Source organism: Bombina bombina, chromosome 2, assembly GCF_027579735.1.
Source record: "Bombina bombina isolate aBomBom1 chromosome 2, aBomBom1.pri, whole genome shotgun sequence".
Taxonomy (NCBI): Eukaryota; Metazoa; Chordata; class Amphibia; order Anura; family Bombinatoridae; genus Bombina; species Bombina bombina.
Genome location: NC_069500.1, coordinates 1,000,683,931 through 1,000,709,173, shown reverse-complemented (window position 1 = coordinate 1,000,709,173; position 25,243 = coordinate 1,000,683,931). Strand labels below are relative to the sequence as shown.

At 41.1% G+C, this 25,243-nt stretch overlaps 1 protein-coding gene across 2 annotated transcripts in view; it reads right to left on the bottom strand.

The window, feature by feature from the left end:
• Positions 1-25,243, bottom strand: part of ALPK1 (alpha kinase 1) — a 527,820-nt gene that overhangs the window by 486,021 nt on the left and 16,556 nt on the right. The window contains exon 1 of one of the 2 annotated variants that reach the window (XM_053703555.1): positions 15,031-15,086. The exons of the other annotated variant lie outside the window; for it this stretch is intronic. The gene's annotated coding sequence lies outside the window, so the exon portion shown is untranslated. Of the gene's footprint in view, positions 1-15,030; positions 15,087-25,243 lie in introns of those variants that run through there. 2 annotated transcript variants of the gene reach the window in all.

Sequence of the window (25,243 nt, the reverse complement as noted above, 5' to 3'; positions counted from 1 at the left end):
GCTGGAACGGACCTTGAATCAGAAGGTCCTGTCTCAGTGGCAGAGTCCATGGTGGAAGAGATGGAATGTCCACCAGGTCTGCATATCAAATCCTGCGTGGCCACGCAGGTTCTATCAAAATCACTGAAGCTCTCTCCTGTTTGATTCTGGCAATCAAACGAGGAAGGAGAGGAAATGGTGGAAACACATAAGCCAGGTTGAACGACCAGGGTACTGCTAGAGCATCTATCAGTACTGCCTGAGGATCTCTTGACCTGGACCCGTAAAGAGGAAGTTTGGCGTTCTGACGAGACGCCATCAGATCCAATTCTGGTGTGCCCCATTGCCGAATCAATTGTGAAAACACCTCCGGATGGAGTCCCCACTCCCCCGGATGAAAAGTCTGACGACTTAGAAAATCCGCTTCCCAGTTCTCCACTCCTGGGATATAGATTGCTGATAGATGGCAAGAGTGAGTCTCTGCCCATCAAATTATTTTGGTAACCTCTATCATCGCTAGAGAACTCTTTGTTCCCCCCGGATGATTGATATATGCTACAGTCATGATATTGTCCGACTGGAATCTTATGAATCTGGCCGACGCCAGCTGAGGCCACGCCTGAAGCGCGTTGAATATCGCTCTCAGTTCTAGAATATTTATCGGGAGGAGAGCTTCCTCCTGAGTCCACAATCCCTGTGCTTTCAGGGAATTCCAGACTGCACCCCAGCCCAATAGGCTGGCGTCCGTCGTCACTATGACCCACGCTGGAATTCGGAAACACATTCCCTTTGACAGATGATCCTGTGACAACCACCAAAGAAGAGAGTCTCTGGTCTCTTGGTCCAGATTTATCTGAGGACATAAATCTGCATAATCCCCATTCCACTGTTTGAGCATGCAAAGATGCAGTGGTCTGAGATGCAAGCGAGCAAACGGAACTATGTGCATTGCCGCTACCATTAAGCCGATTACCTCCATACACTGAGCCACTGACGGGCGAGGAATGGAATGAAGAGCTCGGCAGATGGATAAAATCTTTGATTTCCTGACCTCCGTCAGAAAAATTTTCATGTCCACCGAATCTATCAGAGTTCCCAGGAAAGGAACTCTTGTGAGAGGGATAAGTGAACTCTTTTGTATGTTCACCTTCCACCCATGAGATCTTAGAAAAGCCAACACGATGTCTGTGTGAGATTTGGCTAGTTGGTAAGTTGACGCCTGAATTAAGATATCGTCCAGATAAGGCGCCACTGCTATGCCCCGCGGCCTTAGAACTGCCGGAAGGGACCCTAGCACCTTTGTGAAAATTCTGGGAGCTGTGGCCAACCCGAAGGGAAGAGCCACAAACTGGTAATGCTTGTCCAGAAAGGCGAACCTGAGGAACTGGTGATGATCTTTGTGGATAGGGATGTGTAGATACGCATCCTTTAGGTCCACGATGGTCATATATTGACCCCTCCTGGATCATTGGTAAAATAGTCCGAATGGTCTCCATCTTGAAGGATGGGACTCTGAGGAATATGTTTAGGATTTTGAGATCTAAAATTGGTCTGAAGGTTCCCTCTTTTTTGGGAACCACAAACAGATTGGAGTAGAACCCTTGCCCCTGTTCTGTTTTCGGAACTGGGCAGATCACTCCCATGGTATATAGGTCTCCTATACAGTGTAAGAACGCCTCTCTTTTTGTCTGGTTTACAGACAATTGAGAAAGATGAAATCTCCCCCTTGGGGGAAAATCTTTGAAATCTAGAAGATACCCCTGGGTTACTATTTCTAAAGCCCAGGAGTCCTGAACGTCTCTTGCCCAAGCCTGAGCGAAGAGAGAAAGTCTGCCCCCTACTAGATCCGGTCCCGGATCAGGGGCTAACCATTCATGCTGTCTTGGTGGCAGCAGCAGGCTTTTTGGCCTGTTTACCCTTGTTCCAAGTCTGGTTAGGTCTCCAGACTGACTTGGATTGAGCAAAATTCCCCTCTTGCTTTGTGGCAGGGGAAGAGGTAGAGGGACCACCTTTGAAGTTCCGAAAGGAACGAAAATTATTTTGTTTGGTCCTCATCTTATTCGTCTTATCCTGAGGAAGGGCATGGCCTTTCCCTCCAGTGATGTCTGAAATTATCTCTTTCAGCTCAGGCCCGAATAGGGTCTTACCCTTGAAAGGGATGGCTAAAAGCTTAGCCTTTGATGACACATCAGCAGATCAGGACTTAAGCCATAACGCTCTACACGCTAAAATGGCAAAACCTGAATTTTTCGCCGCTAATTTAGCCAATTGAAAAGCGGCATCTGTAATGAAAGAATTAGCTAGCTTGAGAGCCCTAATTCTATCCAGAATATCATCTAATGGGGTCTCAACCTGAAGAGCCTCTTCCAGAGCCTTGAACCAAAAGGACGCTGCAGTAGTTACAGGAATGGAGAAGAAAACCTTGGTGAACAAATATTTTCTTCAGAAGACCCTCTAATTTTTTATCCATAGGATCTTTGAAAGCACAACTGTCCTCGATAGGTATAGTTGTACGCTTAGCCAGGGTAGAAATAGCTCCCTCCACCTTAGGGACCGTCTGCAACGAGTCCCGCACGGCATCAGATATGGGAAACATTTTCTTAAAAGTAGGAGGGGGAGCGAACGGAATACCTGGTCTATCACACTCCTTAGTAACAATTTCCGAAATCCTCTTAGGGACCGGAAAAACATCAGTGTAGGCAGGAACCTCTAGGAATCTGTCCATTTTAAACAATTTCTCTGGAACTACAATAGGGTCACAATCATCCAGAGTCGCTAAAACCTCCCTGAGCAATAAGCGGAGGTGTTCTAGTTTAAATTTAAAAGCCGTCATATCTGAATCTGTCTGAGGGAACATATTTCCTGAATCAGAAATCTCTCCCTCAGCCAGCAAATCCCTCATGTCAGAACATTGTGAGGGTACATCAGATATGGCTACTAAAGCGTCAGAGGGCTCTGTTCTCACACCAGACCTACTGCGCTTCCCCTGCAACCCAGGCAGCTTAGATAAAACCTCTGTGAGGGTAGTATTCATAACTGTGGCCATATCTTGCAGGGTGAAAGAATTAGACGCACTAGAAGTACTTGGTGTCGCTTGTGCGGGCGTTAATGGTTGTGACACTTTGGGAGAATTAGATGGCAAAACCTGATTCTCTTCTGACTGAGAATCATCCTGCAACATACTTTTATTAGCTAAAATATGTTCTTTACAATTTATTGACCTTTCAGTGCATGAGGGACACATTCTAAGTGGAGGTTCCACAATGGCTTCTAAACATATTGAACATTGACTTTCCTCAATGTCAGACATGTTGAACAGACTAGTAATGACTACAAACAAGCATGAAAACACTTTATTTAGTGAAAAAAATAATCTTAAAAAACGGTACTGTGTCTTTAAGAGAAAAAAAGTATACACATTCTGCAAAACAGCCTAAACATGCACCAATTTTTTCAAAATTTTGTATGTAGACTCACTATAGGTAGTTAAGATTGCACCACCAAAAAATTTAACAATTAACCCCTTAATGTCCAAACCGGATCGAAAATAGGCCCAGATCCGGAAAAAGACCCCTCAGCACCTTGTCCTCAGGGATCGAAAGTGTGGGGTAAAAGCTTTGATTTGGCCCAAAACACACACCAGGGCCCTCAGGAGTTAGAGCTTGCTGAGTCAGGGATTGGCTCTAGGAAACACACCTACCGCTTCTGATTGGTCACATGTCGTTTAAAGACCAAGGGCGGCAAAAAGGAAAACATCCGCAATATACCTTTGAGAAAGCCCGGCCGTAGACTGGGGGAAACGCGTCAGGTACCGGCTGACAGGTTCGACGCTCAAACTGAAGCACTATCTGTCCTCTACATCCAGGCATAAAAGAAGCTCGTCAGGGCATCCGGAAAAGTCCTGTATAAAGACCTTGTTTCTTTTTGTGCCAGAACATCAGGCAAACACTGCTATCCTAGGCGGCAGTGCAAGGTGGCAGAAAACGCTGAGGATTAAACGTTTTATCCTGAATGCTGACTTTTAATCTTGATCTAGTAAGTGCAACATATAAAGTGTGTGCATTCTGTTTAATAAAGATTTACACTTGAGTCGTTCTTGTGCGCTCTCTCTTTTCTTCTTTTACATATCTTTGTCATTTCAACTGAGGCTTGGATTCGCCTGGTTTGATTGGAGCTGCGCAAGAGAGTTACTTGTGTTTGGGAAACCACAAGTGTCATTTGATTTTTAAAGGGGTATTCTCCCTTTTTCATTCAGAACTCTTTACCATTTCATTGGAACCCTTTTGAGGCCAACAAGAGGTACTGTGCGAGAAAGTGACATTATCCATCACTCTCTTGTTGAATTAAATTGTTTTTTAAACTGCGAGAAAGTGACATTATTCATCACACCCTTGTTGAATTGAATTGTTTTTTCAAACTTTTATGAAATGTTCATGTAATTTTACGTACATTATATCAAATTATTTCTAAATATTTATGCATTTATATTATTTTAGGATCGTTTTAGGGGTTATTTTAGTTAGTTAATTAATTTTTTACAAATAACTCTGTCATCCTAGGGGTTTTACAGTTAATCATTTTTTTATAAATATTTTTTACCAAAATAATTTATAAAAATATTTAAATAATTGTTTTGGGTACACGTATATACACACGTGCATACATATCATTGGTGATCCTTGTATAATAGAAGGATACGGTTCTCCAACATATAGCGCATTCACTTTATTTTTGTTCTAGAGCTTGCTGCTTGCTGACAAACTAACTGCGCATCTGAGGCGCGAAAATAGGCCCCGCCCATCTCACTCGATTTTCCCTGAGCCTTAAAGAACCGCACCGGAGCGGTTATAACTAGCCATGTGGGTTCCAAGACCCTAAAAATAAGCCATGTGTGTCCCAATAAAGTTGCCCAAAACGTTTATTGCCCACAAAAAATGTTAAAGCACTCCCTCCAAAAACGTTTGCTCACAAACATATTACATTCAGTGTCAACCATATATGTAATTGGCCCCATAAGCAAGCTAAGTAATGCCCTTCTTTTTAGCTCTAGGATTACTGCTTACCCTTACCCTCCTGGGTATAATGTCAGCCTTTCTGAAATACACAGTCTCCAGAAAAAATATGACTGAACATACCTCATTGCTGCATAGCATGAAACCGTTCCTCACACTGAAGTTTCCTGTACTCCTCAGCCTCTGTGGAACAGCAATGGACCTTAGTTACAAATGCTAAGATCATCATCCTCCAGGCAGCAGTCTTCATCTATCTGCTGCCTGAGAGTAAATAGTACAAACCGGTACCATTTAAAAATAACAAACTCTTGATTGAAGAATTAAAAACTAAAATGTTATCACCTCTTTCACTTTACCCTTCCTAGTACTTAGAGTAGGCAAAGAGAATGACTGGGGGGTGGAGCTAAGGGAGGAGCTATATAGACAGCTCTGCTGTGGTGCTCTTTGCCACTTCCTGTAGGGAAGGATAATATCCCACAAGTAAAGGATGAATCCGTTGACTCATCTTACCTATATAGAAGAAATATATATTATTATTGAAATATATGCATAAACAGTGTTTTAAAGGGATATGACATATGTCAATGTGTATATGTGTGTGTGTGTGTGTGTGTGTGTATATATATTTATTTATTTTTTATTCATTTATTTGTGTGCATGTATATTTGTGCACACATACTGTACATACATACAGTATGTACACTCATACACATATATACACCTTTGAGTCTTTCCCTGTCCAACAAAACAATTAGCATGTCACTCGTAATCTAACCCTAAGTAAGAACATTTTTGTAATTTCTCTTTAAATAGACTTACACAAATCCACCCACCTACCTTCATTACAACCCTCTGTAACATTTTATTAGAGACATTTCTAATTCTTCCATTAAAGGTCATGGCTATGGTTTATTACACTGGAGGTTATCAGGTGGAGGAATACAAAGGATCCCTTTATATAGGTAAACACTGGTACCTATAGAACATGGTTACCTCTATTAACTCAAGGAGGTCAATCATTTTAAAAGACATCACTTATGGAAAACACATAGCTGCCGTTAAAAATATTACATCCATTAAACACCTAGGGCAAGATTACATATGTGGTGTGGCCAGCAAAAGCCGGCGACGCCGTTTTTTACACAGTTTTGGTATCACATATACGGCGCCGCATATAAATGTGGCGCATATATATTTCACCGTATGATGAGAGCTACTGAAATCCTATTGGCTGTTCAAATGAGCCAATAGGATTTCAGTAGCTCTCATCCTATTGGCTGATTTGAATTTGAAGAATCAAATCAGCTTATAGGAATGCAAGGGACGCTATATTTAAATGCGTACCTTGAATTCACTATTCAGTGTACGGCGGTGATCGTACAAAGAGGATCCTCCACGCTTCATGGCTCTGCGGTCGCCGGTCCTGCTCCGCGCTCATCTCGGCTCCGCACTGGCTTTGTCCTGGATGAAGAAGGAAGAGGTCCCCTTTGGAAGAAGATGTTGGCCGCTTGGAAGAAGACTTCACAGCCTGGAACAGGACCTTCTCTGCTGGACATCAGGAACGGTGAGTACCTATTTGGGGGTTAGACTTAGGCTATTTTTTTTGGGTGTTTGTTTTTTTTTATTAGGGATTTATTGGGCACTCTTAAAAAAGCTGAATGCCCTTTTAAGGGCAGTAAAAGAGCTGTATGCCCTTTTAAGGGCAATGCCCATACAAATGCCCCATTAGGGGCAATGGGTAGTTTAGGATTTTTTAGTGTTTTTTTATTGTGGGGGGTTTGGTGGTTGGGGTTTTTTACTGTTAGAGGGGGGACTTAGTATTTTTTAAGGTAAAAGAGCTGTTTAACTTAGGGCAATGCCGTACTAAAAGCCCTTTTAAGGGCTATTGGTAGTTTACCAGAAATATCAAAGATAAGAGAGGGTGCATACACTATATATACACTGTACAACTTAAAAAAACAACATACACAGCTCATTCAATATATGACACTTATACCTATTATCATACAATTATATCAAAGTCCCATGTTGAAAGTCACTGTGATAGTGCAAAAATGCAAAAAATCAGGTATGTCCTCAGTGTGAATGATGGCTGCACTCCTCTTCACAGAAGATACTGGATAAACTGTAAAATAGAAGAAATAGAGGGGTGCCTCATGTGTAGAATCACCAAACTAAAAATGCCAAAGCTTACGCACTCAAGCCAAATTGGTACTCACATTTGAAATAAGCACCCCAATGTGCTAATGGAAGCAGACTGACATAATATGGTGCGTCAGTACACCCGCTCCAGGATATCCCCACCAGGTGTGTAATGTCCAATAGCACATCTATGTGCTGGTAGATGCAGACTGATAATTTTAGGTTCGGGCGTATCAGCTCACCCACTCCAGGTGTTGCCAACGATATGGTCCAAAAACAGGATAAATGTACAAACAGCCCAATATTGGGCATTGAGAGGTAAGGTAGAAACCACTATACTTGTGTAAACTATTGGTAATTTAGTATTAGATTAGGGGACTGTACTGATCAGACTGATATGCTTCAGGAAAGTTCTTCTCTGTGAAAGGCACATGTTGAGCAAAAAGAGGCTGCTTCTTGGGTGGTAACTAGCCATAGAACAAGCTATTATGCTATTGTTCGTTCCCAGGTTGAGCGTCTCTCTCTTTTTATTTATGCAAATTATGACACTTAGGGAAGTCTCCCTAAGTGTGATGCGGGAATCCAGACGTGGACCCGTTGCTCAGTGTGCCTAGAGGGATATGGCTGCACCTCACTGACGAGGCCCACAATAGGCCGAAACCTACGTCTGGGGTTTTGCTGTTTCTTTCGTTCAGAGAGGGATTGCCTGGTATTTCGGGGCTGCACTGTACTGTGAAGTTAGGATCAGACTGATATGCTTCAGGAAAGTTCTTCTCTGTGAAAGGCACATCTTGAGCAAAAAGAGGCTGCTTCTTGGGTGGTAACTAGCCATAGAACAAGCTATTATGCTATTGTTCGTTTCCAGGTTGACCGCTTCTCTCTTTTTATTTATACAAATTATGACACTTAGGGAAGTCTCCCTAAGTGTGATGCGGGAATCCAGATGTGGACCCGTTGCTCAGTGTGCCTAGAGGGATATGGCTGCACCTCACTGACGAGGCCCACAATAGGCCGAAACGTACGTCTGGGGTTTTGCTTTCTTTCGTTCAGAGAGGGATTGCCTGGTATTTCGGGCTGCACTGTACTGTGAAGTTAGGATCAGACTGATATGCTTCAGGAAAGTTCTTCTCTGTGAAAGGCACATCTTGAGCAAAAAGAGGCTGCTTCTTGGGTGGTAACTAGCCATAGAACAAGCTATTATGCTATTGTTCGTTTCCAGGTTGACCGCTTCTCTCTTTTTATTTATGCAAATTATGACACTTAGGGAAGCCTCCCTAAGTGTGATGCGGGAATCCAGACGTGGACCCGTTGCTCAGTGTGCCTAGAGGGATATGGCTGCACCTCACTGACGAGGTCCACAATAGGCCGAAACGTACGTCTGGGGTTTTGCTGTTTCTTTCGTTCAGAGAGGGATTGCCTGGTATTTCGGGGCTGCACTGTACTGTGAAGTTAGGATCAGACTGATATGCTTCAGGAAAGTTCTTCTCTGTGAAAGGCACATCTTGAGCAAAAAGAGGCTGCTTCTTGGGTGGTAACTAGCCATAGAACAAGCTATTATGCTATTGTTCGTTTCCAGGTTGACCGCTTCTCTCTTTTTATTTATACAAATTATGACACTTAGGGAAGTCTCCCTAAGTGTGATGCGGGAATCCAGACGTGGACCCGTTGCTCAGTGTGTCTAGAGGGATATGGCTGAACCTCACTGACGAGGCCCACAATAGGCCGAAACGTACGTCTGGGGTTTTGCTGTTTCTTTCGTTCAGAGAGGGATTGCCTAGTATTTCGGGGCTGAAGTCAGGATCAGACTGATATGCTTCAGGAAAGTTCTTCTCCGTAAAAGGCACATGTTGAGCAAAAAGAGGCTGCTTTTTGGGTGGTAACTAGCCATAGAACAAGCTATTATGCTATTGTTCGTTCCCAGGTTGAGCGCTTCTCTCTTTTTATTTAGATTAGGGGGTGTTTTTATTTTGGGGGCTTTTTTTATTTTCATAGGGATTAGGTTTAATTTTTAAATTTTTGATAATTTGGTTTATTATTTAATGTAATGTTAGACTTTTATTTTTTGTAATCTTAGATTAATTTAATTTGTTTTTTTTTTATTTTTAAGTAATGTTAGCTTTTTTTATTTTAATTGTAATTTAGTATTTTTTAATTTAGGTAATTGGGGTTAATTTAGGGGGTGTTAGGTTAGGGGGCTTAGTAATTTAATTAGTTATTTGAGTTGTGGGGGTTTGCCGGATTAGGGGTTAATAGATTTATAAGGTTTGTTGCGATGTGAGTTAATGGCGGATTAGGAATTAATAGTTTTAATAGGTACTTTGCGTTGTGGGGGGTTGGCGGATTAGGGGTTAATACTTTTATTAGGTAGATTGTAATGTGGGTGAATGACGGATTAGGGGTTAATACATTTATTAGGTAGATCACAATGTGGGTAAATGGCAGATTAGGGGTTAATACATTTATTAGGTAGTTTGCGATATTGGGGTTGGTGGATTTAGGGGTTAATACATTTATTACTAGTTCCAAAATGGGGATGATGGCGGATATAGGGGTTCAGCACTAGGATTAATATGCAGTGTAAAAATGCCTTTCACAACTCTCAATGAAATAAATAGGGGTCACTATTGCTGCCTTTACATTGTGACTAATCACCTACAGAAGTAATGCTTTTAAAGTCCTATTCTCAGGGTATTGCTTGTGATATTAATAAATATCCTTCTCTTTATCTATCTGCTGCAAGGAAACAGCTTGCAAAAGGAAACCAGTGATTGACAGCTGGCAGTGTAAGAAGCCCTATTGTGCATTTGCTTTTAAGAAGTAGAAGTCAGAATTATATGACCACATATAGTGCGTGTGTTTGCTCTGTGCATTCAGTGAGTTTGCCATTACCAACAACATTTTAACTGCACCATGTTATATGAGATCTTATTTATACTGATTTTTAAATAGTAAACCCTATTAGAACACTTCAATGTCTCCTAGGATTATATTACCATCTATAACCTCAGGTACCATGACTCATAACATTTTATTTTTGGCTCCTACATTTTTTTAAATTATTTCACATTTGTTTATATATAAATTGCTTCCCTGGCTCAAGGGATGTAACTAGAACTCACAGGGCAAGCTCAAGGGCATAACTAGAACTCACTGGGCCCCAGGACAAAGACTGTGGCTGGGCACTCCCACTTCAACAGTGCTCTTTCTGAAGCTGAGCTGGCAGCTACATATGAAAAAGAGGAGCTGCTTCTCTCTGTAACTGTGAGTCATCCTCCCCACTTAGTTAGTCTGTGCCAGCCTTTAGGGTCGCCACCCAGCCGGTATTTTACCGGCATGGCTAGTATTTTTAAAGATCAGGTCAAAGTTAAAAATAAAGATTAAAGGGACAGTCTACACCAGAATGTGTATTGTTTTAAAAGATAGCTAATCCCTTTATTACCCATTCCCTAGTTTTGCATAACGAACACAGTTATATTAATACACTTTTACCTCTGTGATTATCTTGTATCTAAGCCTCTGCAAACTGCCCCCTTATTTCAGTTCTTTTGACAGACTTGCATTTTAGCCAATCAGTGCTGGCTCCTAGGAACTCACCGTGCCTGAGCACAATGTTAACTATATAACACACATGAACTAAAACCCTCTAGTACTGAAAAACTGTCAAAAAGCCCTGAGATAAGAGGTGGCTTTCAAGGGCTTAGAAATTAGCATATGAACCTCCTAGGTTTAGCTTTCAACTATGAATACCAAGAGAACAAAGCAAATTTGGTGATAAAAGTAAATTGGAAAAAACTTTAAAATTACATGCCCTATCTGAATCATGAAAGTTTATTTTGGATTAGACTGTCCCTTTAAATATAGAAATAAAATTGTTATCATGGTCAGACTCAGGGGCGGAACTACTGCCTGTGCAGCCGTTGCCCCTGCACCAGGGCCCGAAGTCTGGGGGGGCTCAAACAGAGTCCCAGAGAGAGCAGCTGGCATAACTATTATTAAAATTAACAACATGAGAATTGGAGACCGTGGAGACAAAAAAAAAAATTAAAGAAAGTCAAGTGTGCTGCTTTTTATTATGAGACCCGAACTGTGCCAAAACTAAATATACTTAAAGGAATAGTCTAGTTAAAATTAAACTTTCATAATTCAGATAGAGCATGCAATTTTAAGCAACTTTCGAATTTACTCCCATTATTATTTTCTTTGTTCTCTTGGTATCTTTATTTGAAAAAGCAGGAATGTAAGCATAGGAGCCGGGCCATTTTTGGTTCAGCCCGTCTAAATGTTGCCACCAATCAGCAAGCGCTACACAGGATCCTTGATAAAGGCACTCTACCCGAAACATATTGGGAGAGCCATATTCTATGTTTTGACTATAACTTTAAAGAGCATTTAGAGAGCATTTCCAAAGAGGGATTGTTGGATTTCTGAGGTGGAGGTTTGGAGGTGAGCACTCGCAGTAATAACTTCACTTTTTGACGTGTACCAAACAAGCAGAAGCGGATCTAGACGTGACGCAGGGTGTTACCCAGGAGTAGATTGGCTACCTGCGGTCACGTGATCCATTTGGAAACAACGGTGAGAAGGTTTAACACAGTGAGTGTGGTCGCTACATAGTGGCATTTTTACCACCTGGAGAGGGAACTGGAGATTGAGGACTATATCTGCTGAGGACGCAGCTCCTGACAGCATAGTGACTTACACAGGAGTGTTTCGATATAGTCACAGGAGGTATGAGGGAGGTGTGTTAGTTGTAAACAGCAATACAAACATCCGTTAAACAAATATTTCCACATCTCCAAATTGTTATCAACACAGGTTGAAGGACTAACAGTATAATAACAGTTGGAATTAAGATCTTTTTCTCTTAATACCTATAAAGGACTTTCACTACACTATGTCCCTTCAAATCCCTGCATCTTTATAACGCCTGAAGAGAAAACAAACTTTGTAGAAACAGGGGATTCTCAACGGAACAAAAAGCCTATTGTAATTTGCATATAACCCCAAGTTTTTTAAGTGCGGTCAATTCTTAGTATTTACCTTTTAATTATATAACTTTTTAGCCCAGTATGAATGGAAACACCGGTGTGTCATTTTTTGCTATATCCAAGTCCCAGAGAATAACAACATAGTAAAGATCTGATATTTATTTCATATTGTCACTAATACACTTGTATATGCTTAACAATTAGCACTTAAACCATCAGATTTATTTTTTATATTTGTATCTTATAACATAAGCATAGGTTTGGATATCTTTTTAGAACATATATTTATCATATTGCAATCAGTATAATCCTGAGCAGCATTTGTAGTAATATTGGTACCAAGTTCCTGTTGAATTTTTTGTGGTGAACATTATATATACAGTGGATATAAAAAGTCTACACACCCCTGTTAAAATGTAAGGTTTCTGTGATGTAAAAAAATGAGACAAAGATAAATAATTTCAGAATTTGTTTCCACCTTTAATGTGACCTATACACTGTACAACTCAATTGAAAAACAAACTGAAATCTTTTAGGTAAAGGGAAATAAAAATAAAAAACTAAAATAATATGGTTGTATAAGTGTGAACACCCTTTTATAACTAGGGATGTAGCTGTGTTTAGAATTAAGCAATCACATTCAAAATCATGTTAAATAGGAGTCAGTACACACCTGTCATCATTTAAAGTGCCTCTGATTAACCCCAAATAAAGTTCAGTTGTTCTAGTAGGTCTTTCCTGACATTTTGTTAGTTGCATCCTACAGCAAAAGCCATGGTCCGCAGAGAGCTTCTAAAGTATCAGAGGGATCTCATTGTTAAAAGGTATCAGTCAGGAGAAGGGTACAAAAGAATTTCCAAGGCATTAGATATACCATGGAACACAGTGAAGACAGTCATCAACAAGTGAAAAAATATGGTGCAACAGTAACATTACCAAGAACTGGATGTCCCTCCAAAATTGATGAAAAGACGAGCAGAAAACTGGTCTGGGAGGCTGCCAAGATGCCTATAGCAACATTAAAGGAGCTGCAGGAATATCTGGCAAGTACTGGCTGTGTGGTGCATGTGACAACAATCGCCCATATTCTTCATATGTCTGGGCTATGGGGTAGAGTGGCAAGACGGAAGCCTTTTCTTACAAAAAAAAACATCCAAGCCCGGCTAAATTTTGCAAAAACACATCTGAAGTCTCCCAAAAGCATGTTGCAAAAGGTGTTCTGGTCTGATGAAACCAAAGTTGAACTTTTTGGCCATAATTCCAAAAGATATTTTTGGCACAAAAACAACACTGCATATCACAAAAAGAACACCATACCCACAGTGAGGCATGGTGGTGTCATCATCATGCTTTGGGGCTGTTTTTCTTCAGCTAGAACTGGGGCCTTAGTCAAGGTAGAGGGAATAATGAACAGTTCCAAATACCAGACAATATTGGCACAAAACCTTCAAGCTTCTGCTAGAAAGCTGAACATGAAGAGGAACTTCATCTTTCAGCATGACAACGACCCAAAGCATACATCCAAATCAACAAAGGAATGGCTTCACCAGAAGAAGATTACAGTTTTGGGGTGGCCCAGCCAGAGCCCAGACCTGAATCCAATTCAAAATCTGTGGGGTGATCTGAAGAGGGCTGTACACAGGAGATGCCCTCGCAATCTGACAGATTTAGAGTGTTTTTGCAAAGAAGAGTGGGCAAATCTTGCCAAGTCAAGATATGCCATGCTGAAAACCTCATACCCAATAAAATCCAAAGGTGCTTCAATAATTAGTTTAAGGGTGTTCACACTTATGCAACCATATTATTTTAGTTTTTTATTTTTATTTCCTTTTACCTAAAATATTTCAGTTTGTTTTTCAATTGAGTTGTACAGTTTATAGGTCACATTAAAGGTGGAAAAAGTTCTGAAATGATTTATCTTTGTCTCATTTTTTTACATTACAGAAACCTGACATTTTAACAGGGGTGTGTAGACTTTTTATATCCACTGTGTATATATATATATATATATATATATATATATATATATATATATATATATATATATATATATATATATATATATTTATATGATTTTTGCAGTTTTATTATATTATTCTATACCCATTCCAGCAGTCATGGCGCCATCATTTATGTATCTTTGAAGTTTTTTTTAAGTATATTACCTCTCCTCAAGCAAGTGTGATCGTCAAGAGGCTCACTCCACCTTCTACCTGGTCAATGATGCATATTTAGTGGGGGGATCCGGAAGAAGCTCCATGCTGCCAGTGTAATGGAGCAAAATGCGGAAAAGGACGCATTGGTGTGCAGCACCTGACATGTGGGATCCCCCCACTAAATTACGCATCATTAACCAGGTGAGCCTCTTGACGATCACACTAGCGAGTGTGCTTTATTTCTGGTCTTTTGAATGTACTCTATTTTAAGTCATCCACTTTTCTTCTTTATGTTCTTTTGCGATTATTTAAAGCCAGTCCTAGCAGCTTTGGTTTCTAATTTATGCTGTATAATTATTTATGCATAATTATGATATTTAGCTCAGCCGGTATTTTTTTCCAGAAAAGGTGGCAACCCTAGCAGCCTTCCTGTACAAATATGATAATAGATTGTTCTGTACAGCAATACTGTGGTAGCCACCTTGAAAACCCTACCACCATACTGTAAAGGCAAACCAATACACTTTCCTGTTTGCAGGGAGGCACAATGACAGACAGGATGTTGGTAGATCCCGCCAACCCCTTGTAGAAACTCTACTACTACAGGACACAAGGGCCCTCCTAGAGGTATGGGTCCAGTCTCAATTGAGACATCTGAGACCCCAGTAGTTACGTCCCAGCCTGACTACCAAAACAAATGTGTCTGGCTTCTATGTTTTATATAAATATGACAGATAAATATTGCTTACTTACCAATATCAGAGATCAAGTGTTATGTCTCTAGTTCTTTAACCAGTATTTGCTTGAATGTTTTGCTGCCAACTCCACCTTATATGTAAGGTTGTTTCTGCGTTGTGGAATCTAGAAAAACTAGTTTCATAATCCCCTGTAGCTAACAATGTGTACTCCTGTGGCTAACAATATGTACTTTTAGAATGAGTTATACACAGCTGTATTTACCCATTCAATGTAAAACACATGGAATTTATACCCATATACAACAAATTTTGAATTATTTTACCTTCTGAGTTAATGCAGCTTTTAAAATTCTTATTATAAATCTATTATTAAAATGAAAGTGTATGTAGAAGTTTATGTTGTGTGTGTGTAGTGTTTATATATTTTGTGTACTTAGTGTGTATCTACATGTTACAGGATGCTGCTGCAGGCACTTTCTTCCTTCTAGGCTACATTTCTATACAAACCAATATCTTGGGCTACAACTCACCAAAAATGCTAAACAAGCACCTAAGGCAACTTTATATCATTATATGTCAGCAACTACAGTTCCATTCTGTTTTAATAAAGCAAAACAAGCAACTACTAGAAATCTATCTGCATTACAAAATGTTTGATACAGCATTTCTGCTGTAGGTTTGACATTAAAAAGTATCGGCCAGATTATGAGTTTTGCGGTAAGAGGGGTGCGTTGCTAACTTGCACTTTATTCTCACCGCTCACTTACATATAGCGCTGGTATTACAGGTTTTTATAAACCCGGCGTTAAAAGACAAGAAGTGAGCGTAGAGCAAAATTGTGCTCCATACCGCACTCCAATACCAGCGCTGCTTCAGTCAGCGGTGAGCTGGTTGTACATGCTCGTGCACGATTTCCCCATAGACATCAATGGGGAGAGCCGGCTGAGAAAAAGTCTAACACCTGCAAAAAAGCAGCGTTTAGCTCAGTAACGAAGCCCCATTGATTCCTATGGGGAAAGAAAATTTATGTTTATACCTAACACCCTAACATGAACCCAGAGTCTAAAAACCCCTAATCTTACACTTATTAACCCCTAATCTGCCGCCCCGACATCGCCGACACCTACATTATACTTATTAACCCCTAATCTGCCGCTCCGGACATCACCGCCACTATCATTAAACATATTAACCCCTAAACCGCCACACTCCCGCATCGCAAACACTAGTTAAATATTATTAACCCCTAATCTGCTGCCCCTAACATCCCCGCCACCTACATTTATTAACCCCTAATCTGCCGCTCCGGACATTGTCGCCACCTACATTATACTTATTAAACCCTAATCTGCTGCCCCTAACATCGCCGCCACCTACCTACATTTATTAACCCCTAATCTGCCACTTCATACATCGCCGCAACCTACATTATACTTATTAACCCCTAATCTGCTGCCCCCAACATCGCCAACACCTACATTATATTTATTAACCCCTAATCTCCCTCCCCCAATGTCGCCGCAACCTACCTACATTTATTAACCCCTAATCTGCCGTCCCCAACGTCGCCGCCACTATTCTAAATTTATTAACCCCTAAACCTAAGTCTAACCCTAACACCCCCTAACTTAAATATAATTTAAATAAATCTAAATAAAATTCCTATCATTACCTAAACTATTCCTATTTAAAACTAAATACTTACCTATAAAATAAACCCTAAGCTAGCTACAATATAACTAATAGTTACATTGTATCTAGCTTAGGGTTTATTTTTATTTTACAGGCAAGTTTGTATTTATTTTAACTAGGTAGAATAGTTACTAAATAGTTATTAACTATTTAATAACTACCTAGCTAAAATAAATACAAATTTACCTGTAAAATAAAACCTAACCTAAGTTACACTAACACCTAACACTACACTACAATTAAATAAATTACCTAAATTAAATACAATTAAATAAATTAAATACAATTAGCTAAATTACAACAAAAAAAACCACTAAATTACAGAAAATAAAAAACAAATATTACAAGATATTTAAACTAATTACACCTAATTTTATAGCTCTATCAAAATAAAAAAGCCCCCCAAAAATAAAAAAGCCCTAGCCTAAACTAAACTATCAATAGCCCTTAAAAGGGCCTTTTGCGGGGCATTGCCCCAAAGAAATCAGCTCTTTTACCTGAAAAAAAAATACAAACAACCCCCCCAACAGTAAAACCCACCACCCACACAAGCAACCCCCCAAATAAAACCCTAACTAAAAAAACCTAAGCTCCCCATTGCCCTGAAAAGGGCATTTGGATGGGCATTGCCCTTAAAAGGGCATTTAGCTCTATTGCTGCCCAAAGCCCTAACCTAACCTAAAAATAAAACCCACTCAATAAACCCTTAAAAAATCCTAACACTATCCCCCTAAAGATCCACTTACAGTTTTGAAGATCCAACATCCATCCTCAACAAAGCCAGGAGAATTCCTCATCGAAGCAGCAAGAAGTCCTCAACGAAGCTGGGAGAAGTCTTCATCCAAGCCAGGAGAAGTCTTCATCCAGACGGCATCTTCTATCTTCATCCATCTGGCGCGGAGCGGCTCCATCTTCAAGACATCCAACGCGGAGTATCCTCTTCTTTCCGACGACTACCGACGAATGAAGGTTCCTTTAAATGATGTCATCCTATCAGCCAATCGGAATTAGGGTTGAAAAAATCCTATTGGCTGATGCAATCAGCCAATAGGATTGAGCTTGCATTCTATTGACTGATTGGAACAGGTATTTAGTAACTATTCTACCTAGTTAAAATAAATACAAACTTACCTGTAAAATAAAATTAAACCCTAAGCTAGATACAATGTAACTATTAGTTATATTGTAGCTAGCTTAGGGTTTATTTTACAGGTAAGTATTTAGTTTTAAATAGGAATTATTTAGGTAATGATAGTAATTTTATTTAGATTTATTTAAATTATATTTAAGTTAGGGGGTGTTAGGGTTAGGGTTAGACTTAGGTTTAGGGGTTAATAAATTTAGAATAGTGGTGGCGACGTTGGGGGCGGCAGATTAGGGGTTAATAAATGTAGATAGGTGGCGGTGATGTTAGGGACATCAGATTAGGGGTTAATAATATTTAACTAGTGCGATAAAGTGTGACCGCACCACCCTTTCTAGTTAATATGCTCAGGCACGGGATAAAGTCCGGTCACAGACTATATAATAATAATAAAACATCAAAAAATCTCGCAATTGCTGTGGCTCAGATAGCACGATATCCAGGTGTCTGTGGTGGCGTCTCCACAGACACCTGGATATCGTGCTATCTGAGCCACAGCAATTGCGAGGTGAGACCAGATTCTTACACTTGGGGGGCCCACAGAACCACACTGAAGACAGAGAGTCTCACGGTACTAACGATAGATGCACACATATGCTGAAGGAGGTAACACGGCTGTTTAAGCATCTGCTTTATTTACAACACATTAAAGGCCATGAACTGCCATGAGGGTATGAGATACTCGCAGTTTGGGTAAAAAGGAAAATGTGGAATATATTGTATCCTCTGCAATAAAGGCATTACAAGGAAGATAGAGTGCACGCTACCGTGAGTGAAGTGTGAAGAGGGTGTGTGTTTGGGCCGACAGCACGTTTGCAGCTCCCCGCGACACAGTCTATGGCCAGTAGCACGCCAGGTTTAAGGGACATTTGAACCATAATACTCTTATAATTACAGGATTTGTCACGATAGTCATCACCAGCATTCACTGTGATGGATTACAAATACTGTAACAAGTTATGTCTTCTGTAACCACCTTCACATAGTAGCAAGAAGATAATTGCTGATGGTTTCAAACAGATACACATTGCTACAGTTGGAAGTTTTATAACATACGAGACATTCTTGTTTGAGGAGTTTCCACAACAGTACGAGACACTTTTTGTCCATATAATATTACAGAGTTACGGATCCAGTGGACACTCTTCATGGTTCTCAATCCTATTAGGTCCCTAGCGGGTGGTGTCAAAATTCACTCCCTGGGGACGCCCTGGGAGTGATAATTCACTTTTTTCATTTATTCTTCTGTTGTTTATTTTGACGTTTGTTTTTTTCTTTTCTGGTAAGGGTTGGATACGGATGTGTTTGGTGGATGGGGTATGTGTGGATCTGAGTGAACTTACACCTGATGGTACCTTAAGAGTACATTTTGTGAAAGATCAATTTGATCATATCCTTTGTTGAAGAATAAAAACTTCTTGATTCTAAGACTCAGTGGCTGGGATTTTTTGATGTTTTAATATTTAACTAGTGTTTGTGAGGTGGGAGTGCTGCGGTTTAGGGGTTAATATGTTTATTCTAGAGGCGGCGATGTCGGAGCGGCAGATTAGAGGTTAATAATTTTATTTTAGTGTTTGCGATGCGGGAGGGCCTCGGTTTAGGGGTTAATAGGTAGTTTATGGGTGTTAGTGTACTTTTTAGTAGTTTAGTTATGAGTTTTATGCTACCGCTTTGTAGTGTAAAACTCATAACTACTGACTTTAAAATGCGGTACGAATCTTGACGGGATAGGGTGTACCGCTCACTTTTTGGCCTCCCAGGACAAGCTCGTAATACTGGCGCTATGGAAGTCCCATAGAAAAAAGACTATACGCAATTTGCGTAAGTTGATTTGCGGTAAGGCCAAAAAAAGTGTGTGGTGCCCCTAAATCTGCAAGACTTGTAATACCAGCGGTAGTGAAAAAGCAGCGTTATAACCTGATAACGCTACTTTTTCAGTATAACGCAAAACTCGTAATCTAGCCATATGTTTTTTAACCAATTTGCAGTCAACATTTCCAGTTACCAAGGGTACCCATAATACTGCCAAATAAACAAACAAACCAAAAAAAAATAAAAAACAGAATTTATGTTTACCTGATAAATTACTTTCTCCAACGGTGTGTCCGGTCCACGGCGTCATCCTTACTTGTGGGATATTCTCTTCCCCAACAGGAAATGGCAAAGAGCCCAGCAAAGCTGGTCACATGATCCCTCCTAGGCTCCGCCTTCCCCAGTCATTCGACCGACGTAAAGGAGGAATATTTGCATAGGAGAAATCATATGATACCGTGGTGACTGTAGTTAAAGAAAATAAATTATCAGACCTGATTAAAAAACCAGGGCGGGCCGTGGACCGGACACACCGTTGGAGAAAGTAATTTATCAGGTAAACATAAATTCTGTTTTCTCCAACATAGGTGTGTCCGGTCCACGGCGTCATCCTTACTTGTGGGAACCAATACCAAAGCTTTAGGACACGGATGAAGGGAGGGAGCAAATCAGGTCACCTAGATGGAAGGCACCACGGCTTACAAAACCTTTCTCCCAAAAATAGCCTCAGAAGAAGCAAAAGTATCAAATTTGTAAAATTTAGTAAAAGTGTGCAGTGAAGACCAAGTCGCTGCCTTACATATCTGATCAACAGAAGCCTCGTTCTTGAAGGCCCATGTGGAAGCCACAGCCCTAGTGGAATGAGCTGTGATTCTTTCAGGAGGCTGCCGTCCGGCAGTCTCGTAAGCCAATCTGATGATGCTTTTAAGCCAAAAGGAGAGAGAGGTAGAAGTTGCTTTTTGACCTCTCCTTTTACCAGAATAAACAACAAACAAGGAAGATGTTTGTCTAAAATCCTTTGTAGCATCTAAATAGAATTTTAAAGCACGAACTACATCCAAATTGTGCAACAAACGTTCCTTCTTTGAAACTGGATTCGGACACAAAGAAGGCACGACTATCTCCTGGTTAATGTTTTTGTTAGAAACAACTTTCGGAAGAAAACCAGGTTTAGTACGCAAAACCACCTTATCTGCATGGAACACCAGATAAGGAGGAGAACACTGCAGAGCAGATAATTCTGAAACTCTTCTAGCAGAAGAAATTGCAACCAAAAACAAAACTTTCCAAGATAATAACTTAATATCAACGGAATGTAAGGGTTCAAACGGAACCCCCTGAAGAACTGAAAGAACTAAATTGAGACTCCAAGGAGGAGTCAAAGGTTTGTAAACAGGCTTGATTCTAACCAGAGCCTGAACAAAGGCTTGAACATCTGGCACAGCTGCCAGCTTTTTGTGAAGTAACACAGATAAGGCAGAAATCTGTCCCTTCAAAGAACTTGCAGATAATCCTTTCTCCAAACCTTCTTGAAGAAAGGATAGAATCTTAGGAATTTGTATCTTGTCCCAAGGGAATCCTTTAGATTCACACCAACAGATATATTTTTTCCATATTTTGTGGTAGATTTTTCTAGTTACAGGCTTTCTGGCCTGAACAAGAGTATCAATGACAGAATCTGAGAACCCTCGCTTTGATAAGATCAAGCGTTCAATCTCCAGGCAGTCAGTTGGAGTGAGACCAGATTCGGATGTTCGAACGGACCTTGAACAAGAAGGTCCCGTCTCAAAGGTAGCTTCCATGGTGGAGCCGATGACATATTCACCAGGTCTGCATACCAAGTCCTGCGTGGCCACGCAGGAGCTATCAAGATCACCGATGCCCTCTCCTGATTGATCCTGGCTACCAGCCTGGGGATGAGAGGAAACGGCGGGAATACATAAGCTAGTTTGAAGGTCCAAGGTGCTACTAGTGCATCTACTAGAGTCGCCTTGGGATCCCTGGATCTGGACCCGTAGCAAGGAACCTTGAAGTTCTGACGAGAGGCCATCAGATCCATGTCTGGAATGCCCCACAACTGAGTAATTTGGGCAAAGATTTCCGGATGGAGTTCCCATTCCCCCGGATGAAATGTCTGACGACTCAGAAAATCCGCTTCCCAATTTTCCACTCCTGGGATGTGGATTGCAGACAAGTGGCAGGAGTGAGTCTCCGCCCATTGAATGATTTTGGTCACTTCTTCCATCGCCAGGGAACTCCTTGTTCCCCCCTGATGGTTGATGTACGCAACAGTCGTCATGTTGTCTGATTGAAACCGTATGAATTTGGCCTTTGCTAGCTGAGGCCAAGCCTTGAGAGCATTGAATATCGCTCTCAGTTCCAGAATATTTATCGGGAGAAGAGATTCTTCCCGAGACCAAAGACCCTGAGCTTTCAGGGGTCCCCAGACCGCGCCCCAGCCCACCAGACTGGCGTCGGTCGTGACAATGACCCACTCTGGTCTGCGGAAGCTCATCCCCTGTGACAGGTTGTCCAGGGACAGCCACCAACGGAGTGAATCTCTGGTCCTCTGATCTACTTGTATCGTCGGAGACAAGTCTGTATAATCCCCATTCCACTGACTGAGCATGCACAGTTGTAATGGTCTTAGATGAATTCGCGCAAAAGGAACTATGTCCATTGCCGCTACCATCAAACCTATTACTTCCATGCACTGCGCTATGGAAGGAAGAGCAACAGAATGAAGTACTTGACAAGAGTTTAGAAGTTTTGACTTTCTGGCCTCTGTCAGAAAAATCCTCATTTCTAAGGAGTCTATTATTGTTCCCAAGAAGGGAACCCTTGTTGACGGAGATAGAGAACTTTTTTCTACGTTCACTTTCCACCCGTGAGATCTGAGAAAGGCCAGGACAATGTCCGTGTGAGCCTTTGCTTGTGGAAGGGACGACGCTTGAATCAGAATGTCGTCCAAGTAAGGTACTACTGCAATGCCCCTTGGTCTTAGCACCGCTAGAAGGGACCCTAGTACCTTTGTGAAAATTCTTGGAGCAGTGGCTAATCCGAACGGAAGTGCCACAAACTGGTAATGCTTGTCCAGGAATGCGAACCTTAGGAACCGATGATGTTCCTTGTGGATAGGAATATGTAGATACGCATCCTTTAAATCCACCGTGGTCATGAATTGACCTTCCTGGATGGAAGGAAGAATTGTTCGAATGGTTTCCATTTTGAACGATGGAACCTTGAGAAACTTGTTTAGGATCTTGAGATCTAAGATTGGTCTGAATGTTCCCTCTTTTTTGGGAACTACGAACAGATTGGAGTAGAACCCCATCCCTTGTTCTCCTAATGGAACAGGATGAATCACTCCCATTTTTAACAGGTCTTCTACACAATGTAAGAATGCCTGTCTTTTTATGTGGTCTGAAGACAATTGAGACCTGTGGAACCTCCCCCTTGGGGGAAGCCCCTTGAATTCCAGAAGATAACCTTGGGAGACTATTTCTAGCGCCCAAGGATCCAGAACATCTCTTGCCCAAGCCTGAGCGAAGAGAGAGAGTCTGCCCCCCACCAGATCCGGTCCCGGATCGGGGGCCAACATCTCAAGCTGTCTTGGTAGCAGTGGCAGGTTTCTTGGCCTGCTTTCCTTTGTTCCAGCCTTGCATTGGCCTCCAGGCTGGTTTGGCTTGAGAAGTATTACCCTCTTGCTTAGAGGACGTAGCACTTGGGGCTGGTCCGTTTCTGCGAAAGGGACGAAAATTAGGTTTATTTTTGGCCTTGAAAGACCTATCCTGAGGAAGGGCGTGGCCCTTGCCCCCAGTGATATCAGAAATAATCTCTTTCAAGTCAGGGCCAAACAGCGTTTTCCCCTTGAAAGGAATGTTAAGCAATTTGTTCTTGGAAGATGCATCCGCTGACCAAGATTTTAGCCAAAGCGCTCTGCACGCCACAATAGCAAACCCAGAATTTTTCGCCGCTAATCTAGCCAATTGCAAAGTGGCGTCTAGGGTGAAAGAGTTAGCCAATTTGAGAGCATGAATTCTGTCCAAAATCTCCTCATAAGAAGAATCTTTATTGAGCGCCTTTTCTAGTTCATCGAACCAGAAACACGCTGCTGTAGTGACAGGAACAATGCATGAAATTGGTTGTAGAAGGTAACCTTGCTGAACAAACATCTTTTTAAGCAAACCCTCTAATTTTTTATCCATAGGATCTTTGAAAGCACAACTATCTTCTATGGGTATAGTGGTGCGTTTGTTTAGAGTAGAAACCGCCCCCTCGACCTTGGGGACTGTCTGCCATAAGTCCTTTCTGGGGTCGACCATAGGAAACAATTTCTTAAATATAGGGGGAGGGACGAAAGGTATGCCGGGCCTTTCCCATTCTTTATTTACAATGTCCGCCACCCGCTTGGGTATAGGAAAAGCTTCGGGGGGCCCCGGGACCTCTAGGAACTTGTCCATTTTACATAATTTCTCTGGAATGACCAAATTCTCACAATCATCCAGAGTAGATAACACCTCCTTAAGCAGGGCGCGGAGATGTTCCAATTTAAATTTAAATGTAATCACATCAGGTTCAGCTTGTTGAGAAATTTTCCCTAAATCTGAAATTTCTCCCTCAGACAAAACCTCCCTGGCCCCCTCAGACTGGTGTAGGGGCACTTCAGAACCAATATCATCAGCGTCCTCATGCTCTTCAGTATTTTCTAAAACAGAGCAGTCGCGCTTTCGCTGATAAGTGGGCATTTTGGCTAAAATGTTTTTGATAGAATTATCCATTACAGCCGTTAATTGTTGCATAGTAAGGAGTATTGGCGCACTAGATGTACTAGGGGCCTCCTGTGTGGGCAAGACTGGTGTAGACGAAGGAGGGGATGATGCAGTACCATGCTTACTCCCCTCACTTGAGGAATCATCTTGGGCATCATTTTCTCTAAATTTTGTGTCACATAAATCACATCTATTTAAATGAGAAGGAACCTTGGCTTCCCCACATACAGAACACAGTCTATCTGGTAGTTCAGACATGTTAAACAGGCATAAACTTGATAACAAAGTACAAAAAACGTTTTAAAATAAAACCGTTACTGTCACTTTAAATTTTAAACTGAACACACTTTATTACTGCAAATGTGAAAAAGTATGAAGGAATTGTTCAAAATTCACCAAAATTTCACCACAGTGTCTTAAAGCCTTAAAAGTATTGCACACCAAATTTGAAAGCTTTAACTCTTAAAATAACGGAACCGGAGCCGTTTTTATATTTAACCCCTTTACAGTCCCTGGTATCTGCTTTGCTGAGACCCAACCAAGCCCAAAGGGGAATACGATACCAAATGACGCCTTCAGAAAGTCTTTTCTGTGTATCGGAGCTCCTCACACATGCATCTGCATGTCATGCTTCCTAAAAACAAGTGCGCAATAGAGGCGCGAAAATGAGGCTCTGCCTATGATTAGGGAAAGCCCCTAGAGGATAAGGTGTCCAATACAGTGCCTGCCGGTTATTTTACATAATTCCCAAGAATAAAATAATTCCTCAAAGCTATGAAGTATAAAATATGTTTATATATCAATCGTTTTAGCCCAGAAAATGTCTACAGTCTTAAAAGCCCTTGTGA